Source organism: Equus asinus, chromosome 15 (genome assembly GCF_041296235.1).
Source record: "Equus asinus isolate D_3611 breed Donkey chromosome 15, EquAss-T2T_v2, whole genome shotgun sequence".
In the NCBI taxonomy this organism is placed as follows: domain Eukaryota; kingdom Metazoa; phylum Chordata; class Mammalia; order Perissodactyla; family Equidae; genus Equus; species Equus asinus.
Genome location: NC_091804.1, coordinates 49,046,293 through 49,062,872, shown reverse-complemented (window position 1 = coordinate 49,062,872; position 16,580 = coordinate 49,046,293). Strand labels below are relative to the sequence as shown.

The window sequence follows — 16,580 nt, the reverse complement described above, 5'->3', positions numbered from 1 at the left end:
CCAGCTGAGCCCAGCCCAAATTGACAAGCTGTGGAATTGAGAGCTAAATAAATGGAAATAAATGGATGTTGTTTTAGGCTGCTAAGTTTCGGGATGTTTTCAAATGCAGCAGAAGCTGCACCCAAATCCAAAAATCCGTACCATGGCCCACAAGGCTCCGTGTGCCTGGCTGCTGACCACCTCTCCAGCCTCTTCTTGAATCAGGCCCCCTACTCCCTCCATACAACCTCCCTCATCTCCTTAGACTTCCCACACGGCCTCCCACCATGGGACTTTGCACATGCCCTTCCCTCTGGGGAATGATTTTCCTTCTCCTTTAGTTAGAGCCTACTTTTCTTTCAGGTCTTTCCTCAAATGTCCCTTTCTCCTGGAATTCTCCCTGACCCTCTGGACAAGCCAGGGCCCCCATTACCTGCCCTTAGACTGGCCTACTTGGCATCCATGGCTTGTGCAGAGAAGAGTGGGTGGTTGAGGTCAGGGGGCATGGGGGAGGTTGGAGGGGACAGACATGAGGAGGGAAACACGGCACCTCCCTGGGCTGGGAAGCCTTCCCTGCTCTCTGTTTCAGTGACTGGAGTGACTGCTGTGAAGTCAGCTGAGCATGTGGCCCTGCCCCATCTCACAGATGTGGACACTGAGTCCAGCGAGGGCTGGCAGTCGTATGGTCTCCCCAGTGCCACACAGCAAACCAGGAGCAGGTGGGGGTGCCGCTGGGCTTCCTGATGTGGGCGTTGCTTTCAGGCCTCGATGTCGTCCACTCGTTGTTAGTGAGGACACCTAGCAGGGCTCTTTCTGAGTGTGGGATGGACAGGATGCAAAGACATGGCCAGCGCCATGCTTAACTGGCTACCCTGACGGCAGCATGGCCCGGATCCCCTTCCTCTGTGCGTACAAATGCACGCTCAGGCCTCTGACATCCTTGTCCACGCAAAGGTCCCTCTCAGAGGCTTCTGTGCCTCCAGATCCCAGCAGAGGGAGAACGCCCCTTCCCTCCTGTCCATCACAGGGAGCTGCCAGCCTGAGTCACGGCTCTGCCTCGCCTAGGACACTGTGGTGCCAGGCTGGGGAAGGGGCCAGCACCAGCAGGGCCAAACCAAATCCAAACCCCAAGTCCCCGGGTGCCTTCTGCTGGGGGTCCTGCCCCAGGAGCCTTACTTCTGTGCCTCGCTCCCCACTTGCACGGGGGCACTGCTCACAGCTGCCGGCCGCCCGCCTCGATGCGGGCCTCGTGGGTCCCCCTCCCCGAGGAAAAGTAGTGGAAGGAAGTCAGATTTTCTGATGAGGCGGGAGGCAGCTCGCTTTGGAAACTTTTTTCATTTCTCACCCAAGTTTCTCTTGCTCTTTACAAATCTGATTTTCTCCTCCCTCCCAGGACTGATGTGGACATCTGAGCTGGAAGGGAACTCTGCAGCCTCTCTCCCACGCTCAGAGGCCCCATCCGCATCTCCGGCCTTCAGCCGACCCCTCTCCCTGCACGCGTCTGCCTGGGCCGATGGATGTTGACTGGTTGCGTGGTTGCCTCCATCCCCACTGTGGCTGGGCAGCAACTTGGGCCCTGTTATGCTCTTGGGAGCATAACTGTGTGCACTGTTAGGCGCACAGTGGGCACTCAATAAGTACTTGCTAAAGGAACGCATGAATGAGGGCAGGTCAGTGCTTGGCAGAGCAAGGTGTCAGGTGGTCCGATGCTTCCAGGATGTGGCTGCGCAGGAACCACACCCACCCCACTCCCCGGGGCAACTGGTCTCCTCTTCCCACTGTGCAGAGGGAGCCCTGGACTCCAAGACCCTGAGGCCAGGGCAGCGCTGTCACTGTCCTGCTGTGACCTCAGGCCAGTCCCAGCCTCCCTCTTCCTGTGGCAGAATCAGGGAGTCTGCTGAGGCCCCCACCTCTGTGCCCCCCTGCTCTCATTGGCTGGCAAGGATCACAACGGTTCTTCCCTGGAGACAGTGAAGATGAGGGTGATAGGACACACGTGGAGCATGGGGTTAAGTCGCTCCCCCAAATCCGAGTCCACCAGGAACCTTAGACATGGAAATAGGGTCTTTTGCAGATAAAATAAAGGTAAAGATCGGGATGAGACCATTCCGGGTTAGGGTGGGCCTCAAATCCAATGACATGTGTCCTGGTAAGAGAAGATGAGATGAGTCCACAGGACGAGGCCATGTGAGATGCAGGCAGAGACTGGAGTGATGTGGCCACAAGCCTAGGCACCCCAAGGACTGCCAGCCACCCAGGAGCTGGAAGAGGCATGGAACGGGTTCCATGGCCCTCCAGAAGGAACCCACCTGCCAAGGCCTTGGTTTCGGACCCCTAGCCTCTAGAACCGTGAAAGAACACATTTCTATGGTTTGGCGACACACGGTTTGCAGGACTGTGTTAGGGCAGCCCCAGGAACCTAATAAGGCCTTGGGCAGCCCATTCTGGAGCTGCTGGAGGGAAGGAAGGCTTCGTGATGCCCTCTGTCCCCTCACTGGCCTTGCTCAACACAGATGGCAAGATCCTTCTCGGTGAGGCTTCAGCTGTGACCCCGTGGGCCCCGCCATCCTGGCCTTGCCCAGCTGACCGCCTGGTAGGGGGAAGGAGACCAGGGCTGGTGGGCCGGGAAGAAGGCCCTTGGCGGAGCAGACACGGATAAGAGCTGTCAAACCTCGCGCCCCAGGGCCAGCCACCCCTATATGGGGCCAGAGCGGAAAATAGGAGGACACAGGCCGATGGCAGAGGAAGAGATTCAGCGGAGAAGAGAGGAAGAGAAGCGTCAACCCCAGAAACCGCTGTTGTGTGATTGCAGCGTGAATCATTCTCTAAATCTTTCCTACCTCCTCAGTCATCGAGTCACAACTTCTATATGGACCATCCTGGGCTACTGCCCTCAGAAGACGCTGGAGAGAAACAAGCCACCTCAGAGACACAGGGACGGGTGTGTGTCTATGCACATGCACGTGTGTCCGTGCATGTATGCACACGCAGGTATGTGTATCAAAGCATGCACACAAGTGTATGTGTGCCTCTCAAGTGCACCCTCTCAGTGTGTGTCACTGGGTATGGGCACACACGTGCATGTATCCGTGGATGCATGCGTGTGCGCGCATATGTGCGTCCCTGTGTGTACGTGTGTGCAGCTGACACCACGGGAGGGTGTGCCGGCCTTGCTTTTGGGAGCCGGGTGGGGGTGTTTCCTGGCCACAGGTCGGGGCAGAAAGAAAACCCAGCAGGAAGGAAGTGGGTTCAGGCCCCTCCGCTGTGGCTTTCGGTTTACGAAGTATACTTTTCAGACTCTGTAACAGTCACCATTTTCTCCTTCACTGAATCCCTTCTGGAGTGGTATTCAGAGGCCGAGGGAGGGCGGGGGGCACCTGCGCGTACCAGGGAAGGTGGGCATCCCCTGGTGTCCCTGGACACAGACCCCCCGCTTACATAACTGTCCGATCTTTACTTGGCGGGGCAGGCCTGGTGCTGTTCGGGCTTTTGATGTTTCTATTAATCAGCCTGCCTCAGGGCCTTGTTTCTGGCGCTCGAGCATCTCATCGTTCACGAGAGGCCGCGGGAGGGCGCCCTAAGTGTGTGCTTTCAGTGCCGTCCCAGCACCTCCTCCTCGTGACCCACAGAGCACACTCGCTGCAGGAGCACCTGCCCCGCTCAGTGGCCCCTCCTGTCCTCTGACCGGCCTGGGAGCAGGGGTGCGATACCCTCCCCACTTGGCAGTTGATGAAACAGAGGCTTTGGGAGGCCAGATGGCTCTCTCCAGGTCAGGGACTGGTGGGCAGTGTGCCTGGGGCCCTGGGGTCAGAGTCTGGAGTCCCAGAAACCTGCTTCCTGGGCCCTCCTGGGACAAAGGGTGACCCTGGTCTCAGCCCCGGAACCCCGCTCCTTCTCCCCGGGGTGCATGAGGCAGCCTCTGCCTCTGATCTCCAGATCAGTTACCCCAGTGGAGCCAGAAGGAGGAGGCTGGGCAGGGAGTGGGTGGTCCTGCATCTCCGGAGTCTCCTCCACTGAGGGCCAGTAGGTGACAGTGTTCGCTACCGGGGAGCAAACCGAGCAGGTACCCCGCCCCCCCACCCCCCTGCTCCCAGCCAAACCGGCCCACTGCCCAGCGATGTCCCCCCTGCTCCCACCAGGTGCAGGGATCATGGCCAGATGCCCCTGAAGCCGGTCAGTGGCGGCACTGGAGGGAGTCTGTTACAACGTGATTTGGCCGTTTTCAAGTTCAACTGGAGGGAAGAAAACTGCAAGCGGGCCGTCCCTGGGGTTTTCTCTTACCTCCCCGTAGCTCAGCATTTGAATTTTGCAGAACACCCATCAATAATGCAGCTGGCCGGCCTGCCCTAGAAAAGCATCAAAGCTTCCTGCGCTCTCTCCGCGTTACCACCATCCCCACCGTGGGCTGCCAGGACTGCAGCCAGCCGCACACCCTGGCCCGCATCAGCCCGGTGGCTCGAACCCCGACGTTCCCCGCAGAGCCTAGGCTGCCACCTGGCCAGAGAATGGCGCTGCTTGGGAGGCTGTCTTGGCCACGGCACAGCAAACACGTCTCCCCCAACCCCCACCAGGCCCCCTGCACTGGCCGGCGGTCAGCACGCGGGTGTGAATCAAGGCTGCGAGGCCGGCAGTCCACACTCAGACTCGCAGATCCTCCCGTGTCCCTGCCCCCTGAGTGAGGCTGGGGCGGGGGCACTTCAGGTCTAGGAGGTCCTCCCTGTGCTGGGTCAGCCCTGCTCCCACTGCCACTGTCACTGCTGGAAGCTCCGTCCCCCAGATGCTGAGAGACAGACCAGACCGAGGGCTGGGCCTTCCCCTGTCTGGTTCTCATGTTGCTTGGTGTCCACTCAGCGAGAAGGCGGCTGGAGGACTCACAAGATGGACGTGCAGGAGGAGGAGCCACAGGGCCAGCGTCCCGGCTCACTCACGTGGATCGAGCTCCTCTCAAGTGGGGGATGCAGCCGCCGTGGAAAACAGGCTGTGGGTCCTCAAAAGTTCCAGCTATGTATGAGCAGCAATTCCATGCCGGGGCACACACACGAGAGGACCAGAGAAAAGCGCTTAGACAAGTCCTTGTGGCACATTCATGTGGCCCACGGCGGAGTCCCCTGCCGTCAGGGCGTGCGTGTCCCTGTCCTGCATCAGCCTGAGAGGTCCCTGCTCCAGAAAACCCCTTAATCCTCACACAAAGAAGACGCCCATGCCTCGACCAGGCCAGGCCACCGAGCCACACAGGGCTGGCCCTTGGGAGTGGCCAAGGTCCGAGGGCTGGTCTGCAACTGCTAAGTGGACTCAGGAGGCCCAGAGCAGAACCTTCCAGACCCTGAGCCCCACTCGGTGCTGCGTGGTTTGATTTCCCGCCATCCCTCGGAGGCCCCACGGGGTCTGGAATTCTGCAGACCTTAGTCTGCAACGCAGTGCGTGTAGAGGCGGGCGCTAGAGGGAAGAAGGCAAAGGGCCCCTCCCGTCGGGCTCCTGGCAGCTGGTCTGGGTCTCAACACTGTGCTCAGGCGTGGAAGGGGAGGCCGGAACTGCTGCCGAGTCCTCCCTTGCCCAGGTCCAGCCGAGGGGGGACACCCACTGGCCCCTTCCTCAGTGCTTGCCCCCATGGTCAGAGGAGCTGCTGGCCCAGCAGGCATCTTGCCTGCACACCTCTGGGAAATGCGGCATGTGTGCACACACGTGCAATGTGTGCACACACAGCACAAAGCACATGCATGCACACACACGTGCAAACACACCAAACACACGCATGTGTGTGCACACGCGTCAGCTCTCCACCTGGGGGCATTGTTCACAGACTGCAGTCATTTCACGGACGTTTTCCTGTGATGCAGCCCCGAGTGCTCCACCATCACAGCCTCCGTCTCAGTCCGCAGGGCTCTTTCAGAAAGATTGAAATTCCAAGTAGGAAAGCATTAAGTTGGGGACTTAAGTTGGGCTTTAATCGGCAGCTCTTTTTTTTTTTTTTTAATCAGAATGTGAAATAAATGTTTCTCGCAGAACTTGGTGTTAGAGGCACAGTGAATGCAGTAATAATAAAAATATCCTCCTTGCTCCTTCTCAGGCTGACCCCGATTACATGACCGGCCCCCCTCACTGCACGGCCTCCCCTGGGCCTTAGACCCTCTCCCTGCTCCCCGAGGAGCCCCTCCTGTCCCCTCTCCCGGGCCCGAATCTATCCCTCTCCCCCGCTGTCCCCAGGCCGGCTCCCTGGATTCACATCTCAGCTCAACAAACGGAAGACGAAAGGTCCATGGTGGGGAATTTGTAAAATGAGTCTGCAGATCCCAAAGGTGGAAAACCAGGAAGTCATGAAAATGATGTGGGACAGGGCATCTCCTGATGCAACCACGTTCGTGATGTGCCACTCAGTGCCAACAGAGGGTGACACACACCTGTTCACTAGGAGAGCACACGCCCACAGCCAGCGGGACACACAGCGGGTGTCAACCGTGTTCATCTCCCAGTGCTAGGATGGGAGGGCTGTGATTGTCTTCTTTGTGCTTATTTGTGTTTTCTACCATAAATGTGTTGCTTTTGTGATAAGAAAAAACATCAATAGGCATTACCGTAGAAAAAAGGTGTGTCCTAACCCAGGCCCCATTGCACAGAGCGGCTGGACATCCGCAGCTGCAGCCAGGGTGGCCAGGAGTGTGGCTCTGAGGTCCCAGGGGGAGCCCGCGCAGGCTTCCTCTTCTAGGACTTCGAAGGAGCTCGTTTTCTAGGAAAACGCATTTCAGAATTTCCCGGGTGGCCTGTCACGAGGCTTCCCATACAGCAAGGGGGAGATATTGGTCTGGCCACCAGAGAGCACTTCCCACCTGAAGCCGAGGAACGAGACTCTACTGGCTAATCCCTGGCGGGGGAACGAAGCTGCGTTCATCCTTCGCCGTGGAGCCTTTTCATGTGATGACAACGTGGGATGGAGGATCTTGAAGAAAACAGGAAGGTGTTGGTTGTGCTTCCCTAAAAATCCCATGAGACCATGAGCTAATTTGGTCCCGCCCTTGTTTGGGAAGAAATTTCCAGTTGATGAGGGCGAGCAGCCAACGGTCAGCGAGCACGAGGATGGAGAGACTGGACAGAGTCGCTGATCAACGGAGTGGACGTCGTCGGGGAGGACGTGGAAGTGGGTCTGAGGACAGCGGTGGCACAGGGCTGATTACAGCGCTCCGTGATCAGAGCAGAAACCCACTGTCACCTTCAGAGTGGCACCCGAGTGTCGTGTCATCAGGCCATGAATATTCTAATTAGGAAACGAGGGAGATGACTAGGACTGGCAGGAGGGGCGTCTCCCACGAGGTACACAAGAGACACTTGAACCGCTGTGTCTCATTGAAGTCTCTCCTGACATTTTAATCATGTAGAAAGGCTCGATTTACATAGCACTGCCTAATTAGACACGGTGGCAATTACGCGTGTGGATTTTCCCCCTTCCTGAAGATGCCTTCCTCTGCCAGACAGGAAGCTGGTTCTGAGAAGAATGACCTGCAGCGTTTTCCCCCAAAGACATTGCTGTTCCCAGGAGCGGGGGGTCAACATTCTTACAGAGAAAGAAGAAAAAGGCCCTGTCGACGTGGCCTTTCAAGTTTGGCTGGGTGTATGTCCACTTGAAGGCAGACAGTCTGGGTCTCCTGGAGAAACGGCCCTAACCTGTCACCTCCCCGGCAGGCCTAAGCTCTGACCCGGCTCCCAGGGCCCAGCAGAGGCAGCATCACTGGGCTGAGGGGCAGTGGGGGGCGCCCGGCGTGGCAGGAGGCCTGCAAGTTGCTCCGGTCTCCCACACCTGCCAGCTGCTGCTGGTTTTACAAATGCCTGGAAACCAGTGCCGGTGGCCTTGTTTTGTTGTTTGCCACTGAGTGGCCCCGACCAGGGGTGTCCAGCCGTTGACTGTGGACACTGTACACACTTTCCCTGGGAGGCCAGTGGCAGGGGCGGGGCAGCTGGGGACAAGGAGCCCAAACCCAAGCTGGAAACAGTGAATCAGAAGGAGGGACAGGCGCTCCCTCTCCTCGGCAGGCCCCACGGCGTCTTCTAGCAACTTCCGTTTCTTCTATCCGAAGGCAGAGGCGGACCCCGTGGGGAGGAGGAGGACGGCCACCCGCCCCCTCTCCTCGGGCAGCCGAAGCGAAGCAGACAGAGCCAGGAGCCCCATGTCTCCCCGGCCACCTGCCAGGGCACGAAGTTCAGAGGTCGCTGCGACCCCCAGACCACTCCATAAACCGCAGCATCGAGATGGGCCGCACTCACAGTGGCCTCAGCGGGACAGAGGCCTGTCCTCGCCAGCTATGATCCCCACGGGGCAGGGGCTGCTACAGAAGACAGAGGGCCCTCGCCCGGCACTTCCCGCAGCCCCTTCGCTGAGTGAGCGAGATTGCCCAGGGAGAGCGCGTCCTGTTCACGCTGAATCCGCTTCTACAGAGGGAGTGAGTGGCCAGCTCTGTCCCCTGGGGGAAGCCCGTGGACAGCACATGGGAGTCCAGGTTCCAGCTCTAGGAGCCTCAGGGCCCCCAACACTGTCCTCATCCCCAGACACAGCAGCGGAGGCCGTGCAAGGTCTGTCTCTGACACAGCGCAGCCCGGCCATGTGCCAGCCAGAGGGGCCTGGCGTCCCACCCACAGGGAGTGCCTCGGGGGTCAGTGGGGACATAAGGTCAACAATGCAGTGGGGGTCCTGGCCATCCGACCCCTTGCTGCCCCACAGGTCTTGTTTTTAGTGCCGTTAGTAATGGGGGTGCCTGGCTCACAGCTGGTGCTCAGTGAACACTACCCTCCAGCCCCGTCTTCTCCGTCCACGTCAGCCTGATGTTGAGAAGCCCCTGCTCGCACCCTCCTCCCCACCCCACTGCTCGGCTCCCAGCCCAGGCCCCTCTGGGCCCCGTGGGCCTCCAGCTCAGCCCTCCACACTGCGCCCTCCTCTCAGCCACGTCTGCCCTGAGCCCTGGGGACTGAGCCTTCTCCCAGCCCCCTCTCCTTGTCCCTCATTGGAGCAGAGGACACTGGGCACCCACCAGGCCTCTGGATCACGTGCTTCCTTGTGGGGATGCTGCCTGTGATGGTGGGGGCACGGAGCTGGGAGAGCAGCCCGTGGATGTGACATGAGAGTGTGCCTTTGTCCCCACGATAGTGTCACCTGCACCCTCGGCGGCCGGGTCTCCTTCCCACCAGCTACTTCAAGGTCATTTGGGGTGTCCTTGGACAGTCTGATCTTCCCAAAGCCCAGACACAGAACCCCCGAGGCACTCAGGACAGCTTCTCTGGTGCTGACTCACACAGTGGGAGGGCGGTTCCCTCTCCAGTGCTGGGCCAGGAGAAAGCTCAGTCTGGAGTTAGGGCATCTTTGTAAAGTGTTAGGAGATGTTAATCTTCCTTTTTGAGATTGAGAGAGACAGAGAGGATGGGAGAGAGGGAGGGAGAAAGGGAGGGAGGGAGGGAGATGGAGAGAGAGAGGAAGGGAGGGAAGAAGAGAGGGAGAGAGGGAGCGGGGGAGGCCTGGGGCTCAGATCTTGGAAAGGCCACTCCTGCAGGCAGAATTTCACACGGCACCCTTTAATCGAGGGACAGCCTGGCGCAGGCTGAGAGAGGGGGCTCAGAGCCACCTGTGTTCAAATCCCAGCTCTGTCCCTTCCTTACTGTGTGGTCCCCTGTCTGCTCCTCACCCCCATCTGCACAGCACAAAGTACACTCGTTCATTCTGGAGGTCGTACACGGCAGTGAGCAGGGTGGGACCTGCTCTGGGTCTGCTTGTGGGCCAGGAGGGGGCAGGAGGCCAGGGCCCCGGGAAGCTCAGGCAAGAGGGACCAGGTTCCAGCTCCAGGAGCCTCAGGGCCCCCGACACTGTCCTCATCCCCAGACGCAGCAGCGGAGGCCCTGCAAGGTCTGTCTCTGACACAGCGCAGCCCGGCCATGTGCCAGCCAGAGGGGCCTGGCGTCCCACCCACAGGGAGTGCCTCGGGGGTCAGTGGGGACATAAAGTCGACAGTGCAGTCGGGGGTCCTGGCCATCCAACTCCTTGGTCCCCTTGGTCCCTGGACTGGGAGATGGTCCAGCAGTGGGCTGCCCTCACTGGTCTTCAAGTGGCCGGGCCATGGGCCTTCACTCGGGGGAGCAGCCACGTCTGTGAGAGCAGGAGAGGAGCCAAGGGCCGCGCCTCGGAAGGGGGGCTGGGCTTGATCCTTCTCGTGGGGGAACCTGTCCCAAGGAGGCCAGGGGTTGGCCCTCCTGTGGGACAGGCCAGGCCAGTAGGGGAAACCCAAGGGCTGCGTGGGCTCTGAGGTCCTCTTGTCTCCTCCCTGGGCCTGATGCCCAGAGCCCGCAGCCCCCACTGACTGCTTCTGGGGCCTTTCCTATTTTTAGCTACGAAGGGGAATCCACAGATGTTGCCTATATATATTCTTTGGCCTGGAAAATATCATGTACTCTTTCCTAAAATATAAACTAAAAAAACACCCGGCCCTCCCAGCGATCCATCCCTATCTTTGGCCCCACGGGCACAGGATACCAGAATTATTTCTGCCGGGGGAACCCTCCTGACCTTTGTGTCAGTGACAGGAGGGACTCAGTTCTGCGGGGAGGTGGGGCGTGTTGCTTGGGGCTCAGGCGGTGACAACTTCGTTGCATTGCTCGTTTTGCCATGGGGCTGTCCCTCCGCGTGTCCACCTGCCTGACCTTTCAACACTTGGCTCGAGCAGCTATGATGCGCCAGGACCAGGACCGAGTGCTGGGCAGTGAGCGGTGCCGGAGCAGACCTGGGTCTGCCCTAGGGGAACCTTCAGTAGGTGAGTCCACAGGTCCACACGCAGTGGTCAGGGAGGCCTCCCAGAGGAGGCGACATCTGGTGAGAAGACACGAAGAGCCAGGGCCTCAGAGAGTTGGGACGGGAGAGGGCCCCGTGTGTCTGAGTCTGGAACGAGGAAGGGACAGAAGTCTGCGTGGGTGGCAGGGGCACGAGAGGGTGGGGGCCATCCTCAGCACAATTGGAGCAGAAGCTGGACACCGTGGGGCTACCCCAGGTGCCGAGGGCCTATGGTGCCAGGCGCATCTCTCCCTCACTGGCTCCTTCCTTCCTCTACGCGTCCTGGTCCCCAGACTGTCCTACCTCCCTCTGTGTGGGGGAGCGTCTCTCCAGCAACCTCTCCTTTTCCGAGATGGGCTCTCCCAGGCTCGCCCATCCCCAAACGCGAGGCCTCACCACCCCACGGCGAAAGGGGCAGGAGGAGTGTCCACCAGCCATCTCAGGGGAATGGCAGCTGTGGTCTGCGGGCGCGCTCACGAGTGCAAACGGCTTGTGCTGAATTATCTCATGGGACCCACTGGAGGTTCAGAAACCCCCTGTTCTGGAGGTGGGGTGGGGGAGCTGGCGAGGGGACTGTGACCGACCAGCAGATGCCGGAGGCAGCTGCTCCAAAGGAGAGGTCTGGGCCTCTGTACGCGGGACAGAGAGAGAGGCCGGGGAGGCTGGAGGACACGAAATGCAGCCCGTGCTCCATCCAGGCTGATACCCCGAGCTGCTTCCTTCCTGCAGGTTGGGATATGGGGTTCTGAGAACATGAGGCGGGGGCTGGGCTCCGGAGCACCTGCTGGTCCATCCTGTGCCAGGAGCTGGCCCGTGCCTGTGCCAGGCGGCCATAGGCACAGCAAGGGCACAGTGCATGGGGCACATGGCCATGCCAGGTGTGGACAGGACAGGAGGGTCCCTGGGTGGTCTCTACTCTGGAGCAGCTCTTCTGGAGGGTGACTTGGAGGCAATCAAGAGCCTGAGAAAGGGCGAGGCTGTGGACCCACCAGACCTGCTGTAAGTGTCTGAAGGATGAGGTTGCGGGCGGTGGGTTTGGGGGGAAGAGTTGCGGGCAGGGCTTCACGTCAGAGGAAAGAGAATATGGGGGGACCACTGAGGTCCCAAGGGCAGGCAGGCTTCTCGCTGCCCAGGGCATGTGGGGAAGGGTCTCCCAAGCACACGGGCTAAGAGTGAAGAGCGAGTGGGTTCTGTGGGGCTGGGGCTGCTCCAGACAACGCAAGCCGGTCTCTCCCAGGAGGGAGGAGCAGGGACCTGGAGAAGGAGGCCAGAGGGTGCAGGGGCCGACGGCAAGTCTGGTGCGTGCTGAGCAGAGGGCAGCAGGGCTGAGCGAGGGATGGAGGGGGGCCAGAGCAGGGGAGGGGCGGGCTCAGTCCTGGGGCCTCGGGTCGTGCGGAAGACTCTGGGTTTTGTTCCAAGTGAGAAAGGAGGCCATGGAGGGCGTTAATCAGAGGCGAGGAGTGACCAGAGGCTGGGGGTAGGGGGTCATGGAGGGCTCAAGAGGTCATTGAGCTTTAGGGTGGAGGATCGTGGGTCACTTTCTTACCGGCCCTGAGCAAGCCCACCCTTGGCCCCTGCCCTGTGCCCTTGCCTGGGTCTGTGGGAGGATGCCCTCCCCCATGAAGGCCCCCGGGTACAAGGAGTTGCCCCGGCACCTTTTCAGACGTTTGTGTGTGGGCTAAACGATCAAGTCCCACATGAGAGCCCGAACCCTCCCAGCACCATTTCCTGGGAAGGTCACTCCCTCTGTGACAGAAGGATCTAGCGCCCTGTGCAGAGAGGGCGGCGGTGGGGACCCAGCGGCACTGGCTGGGGCCGGAGGGCTGGGAGACTTTCCCAGCAGGGCCGACTGGCTCGGCCGGTGCTCCCCTCAGTGGGGGCGCGGACAGTCCCTGGCCTGATGTTTGCTTCAGGTCCTCCAGGCGGCCTCGGAGCCGCGCTGCCAGAGGAATCTCGAGAGGCGGGCGCCGAGACCTTGTGCGGCCGGCGGAGCTGGCGCTCGCGGTCACTTCCTGAGAAGGGCCTCCTTGATAGCCGTGAGCATGGACAGCTCCACTCGCGGTGCGCGTCGAGGTGACAGCCCTGGCCGGCCTGATGCCAGTTACACTGACCGGACCTGATGGCTCGCTGGGCGAGGCAAGGCCCCTGATGTCATGTCTCCCTGCCTGTCCCGCCTCCCTGATCTGCAAAGCCCAGCTCGCGGGGACCTTGTCACCTGTCAGCACGGCTCCAGTTCCACCTCCATAAGGTGTCACCGTGGCTGTGGAGGGCCGGGCGCAGGAACAACCGGGCTTCTCCCAGAGGTGCCCCACGGACTGCCAGCCCAGCCAGCTCTGCCTGCCACGCCAGGCCCAGAGCGGGGGTTCTAGGTGGGGCGCCCGCTTCCTCAGTGTAGCGGTGTCAGACAGCAAATGAAAATAGGCTCCACCCCGTTAAACTTGAGCTTCAGGCAAATGATGAGTCATTCTTGGTATAAGTGTGTTCCCTGCAGTATCCGTGACGTACTTATGCTTAAATGATCTGCTGTTTGTCTGAAGCCCAGATCTCGCTGGGTGCCTGTGTTTGGTCTGGAGGTGGACACGGTGGCTCACCTGGCTCTGAGCCTCCCCTGGGTCCCCTGGGAAGAAGCCAGGTGGGGCAGGGGGCGCCAGGTCAGCAGAGGCACAGCTGGATGCCTCCCTCCGCTCCAGGCTGCACACACCTCGCCCCACACCCCTTCCCATTTCCCAGATAGGGAAAACTCAGCTTCCTTGTGACCAAAAGTGCTGGCCGTCATGGAGGGAGCTGGGGGTGCCCACGGGGAGCCCCGAGGCCCATGTGGCCCACAGACGTGTCCCGTTTGCCTTGAACGGGATTTTAAAAACCGTCGCACCAGGAGCCTTGCCCGCTGTCTGTTCCAGTCCGCCGGGGCAGGCAGCCCCTCCCAGGCCTTGGGCACCTTACATCTCTGGGAAGGGCCCCATGGGCATCTGAGTTTACAGCCTGCACGGGTGGGAGAGCCGGAACCTGAGCTCAGCGACCCAGCAACCCGGCCACGACGAGCCACTGCAGCCTCACCTTTCGCATCTGCAAAGAGACACTGTTCCGGGATTTTCCTTCGGGGGCTGCCGCGAGGGTGCTGATTTGCAGCGCCCAGCGCCTGGCCCGTGCTGAGCTTCTGGGGGTCTTCGAGGCACCCCTGGGTCTAGAGAGGGCTGCCCCCAGCAGGCACTCGGCATGCGTTTGCAAAAAGAGTGGAAACAAGTAGCCAGAAATGCTCACGAGACGTGGCGGTCGTTCCTTCTGTCACTGTTTTTAGTGGGGCTCTGTCCATCCCTCCCTCCCAAAGCCAGCTTGGGGAAACTGAAGCTCGGTATCCAGACCTGGGCCCTTGGTTCTTAAGAACCAGCAGCTTCCCTGAGCTTTCTGAGGTCTGGAAGGCCTTGCCCTCCCCTGCAGCTTTCCAGAAGGGCCCTCTGCACAGTGCTCCTTTCTCCTCTAGTTGGAGGCCCCGGGAATGCCTCTTTCCTTCTAGAAGGCTCGACACTGCCAGCCACGGCTCCCAGCAGGGCCCTGTGGCCCAGCTGCTTATTATCTCAGACAGAGCAGATGACGGCTGAGCGTGGGACCGCAGCTGGCGGGCAGCACTGCCCTCCCACCTGTTTCCCGCGCTGGAAACCGCGCTTATCCAATACTGAAGAGCCCCTCTCCAGTGATGCAGCGGCCGAGGCTCTTGGGGCAGGGGTGGGAATCTGCCGGGAGGGAGGTCGCTGCGTCCCGAGCGTGACCCCCTGCTCTGCACAGAGCAGCCCAGACTCCTGAGATGCAGGGCCCCAGCTCCCGCCTGCCACCTCCCCGCCCGCAGGCTGAGGACAGAGGTGTACCCCGAGAACCACGAGGGTGGCAGTGGGCCTCCCCTGGCCTCTGTGCCCGTGGTCTCGGGTCACCTGGTGAGCCCCTGTGTCTCTGTGGGGCTTGAGGAGGCTGGCAGCCCCTTTGTACGTGGAGCAGAGGTTTGGAACACTGGGGGACCCGAGGGGGAGCCGGGGGAGCTCAAGAGTGAGGGTCCCTGCCTGCAGCCCGCTCGCTCCTTGGTGTCCACTGAGGACGCAGAGGGAATACATTTCTCGCTTTAAGCCCCGAGCCTGTGGTCCTTTGCTACAAGAGCCCTGGGGAACTCGAATGATGCCCCCCCCGAAGGAGGATGGGGCAGCCCCAGAGGGGCCCCCCTGACCGCCCCCACCCATGGGCCGCACACGGTGCCCTCTGTGTCTTTCTCATCCACGCCACCCCCTGAATTTATTTGTTTAGTTGGTGATTTTTTCCCCTGCCTGTTTCTCCTGCAAAGCGAGGCCCACATGTGCAGGACGCCACTTGCTCAGTTCACTGCTGTCCCAGCGCCCACGACAGTTTCCAGCACACAGTAGGCACTCAGTGAAAGCTGCTGATTGAATGAAGGAAACTGCTGAGTGGCAGCTATCTTGAGGCAAGTTAGATGTACGATGTGCAGCCCTCAGGAAAAGCAGTGCAGGCCATCAGTCCCAAAGAGCAGAGAATGTGATCAATTCTACCAGCCCCCCGAGGCTCAGGGCAAGGCCACCTCCTCTGAGAAGTCTCCCCTGGTTTCTCCATAGTTAGAGCGATCTTATCTGCCCACAGTGACACTTTGTGCGTGCAATCCACTGCACACACATGTAACCCACCACGCACACATGTAATCCACTGCACACACGTAACCCATAGCACACACATGTAATCCACAGTACACACATTAATCCACTGCACATACATGTAACACACAGCACACACATAACCCACTGCACAATGTAACCTACAGCACACACATGTAACCCACCACACACGCACAATCTACTGCATGCACACGCAACCCTCTGCTCACACATGCAGTCCACCGCACACACATGTGGTCTGCTGCAGCATTTTCATTTAGTTTCTTCTCCCCACTCTGCCTGGCCCCGGGGGACAGCCACCCATCCAACCAGCCCACTCCCCCTGCCTCACCCAGCACGTCTGACCGTGTTTGCTAAAGGAGGAAGGAGAAAACGGGGCACTTGCTCCTGCTCGGGGCCACTGTGCCGGAGCACAGCCTTGACTCTGGACCGCAGACAGGAGTCTCCCCAGAGCAACGTGTCCCAGGCTGTCGCGGAGAAGGACGTGTGTGTGCACAGGAGTGTGTGTGAGCGTGTGCACGCACAGGCCCCAGTCACACCACGCTGTTCTCTCAAAAGACGTGAAAACGCCCGGGTGAGGCCACAGCCTGGAGAAGTACCCATTGCTCACCATCTCTGAGTGGCAAAGGAGGATGCACTCCTCCCCAGGGCAGGCAAGGGACCCCAGGCCAGGTGGAGATGGGAGATGGTGTCTGGTTTGCCTCGCCAGTTGCCCTCCCCACATGGTGTCACCATCACGGTCCGTGGGCCCACCTCCCAGCCAACAGCATCAGCCTTCCACGCCTGGGACAGGCAGCCCCTGCCCCAATCCCCACCTGCAGGGCCTCATCCTGGCAGAGCGGGTGCCTCTCACGGTCACCAGGAGGGCGAGGCACCTTGAGGGGTCCTCTGGTGCACGAGATGGAGGCGCTGGGACTGACCGAGGTGCGCTCTGAGCCCCTGGGGCTCCGGCCCACCTCCCTCATTGCATAACTCCACCCCCAGCAGGCAGTTGGAGAAAACATACTTAAATTGTGCCAATAAAGCCCCATCATGCAGCCCCTCTGCCAGGCACTGCCCCGCACCCCGCCACCTCTGTGGTCCCTGCATGAGCCCGTGAGGCCAGTGATGCTGTGCCCCGCTCACGGATAGCA

At 60.3% G+C, this 16,580-nt stretch overlaps 1 protein-coding gene across 2 annotated transcripts in view; it reads right to left on the bottom strand.

Moving 5' to 3' along the window:
- CDH4 (cadherin 4) overlaps window positions 1–16,580 on the bottom strand; it is a 597,516-nt gene that overhangs the window by 34,120 nt on the left and 546,816 nt on the right. The window lies entirely within an intron of this gene.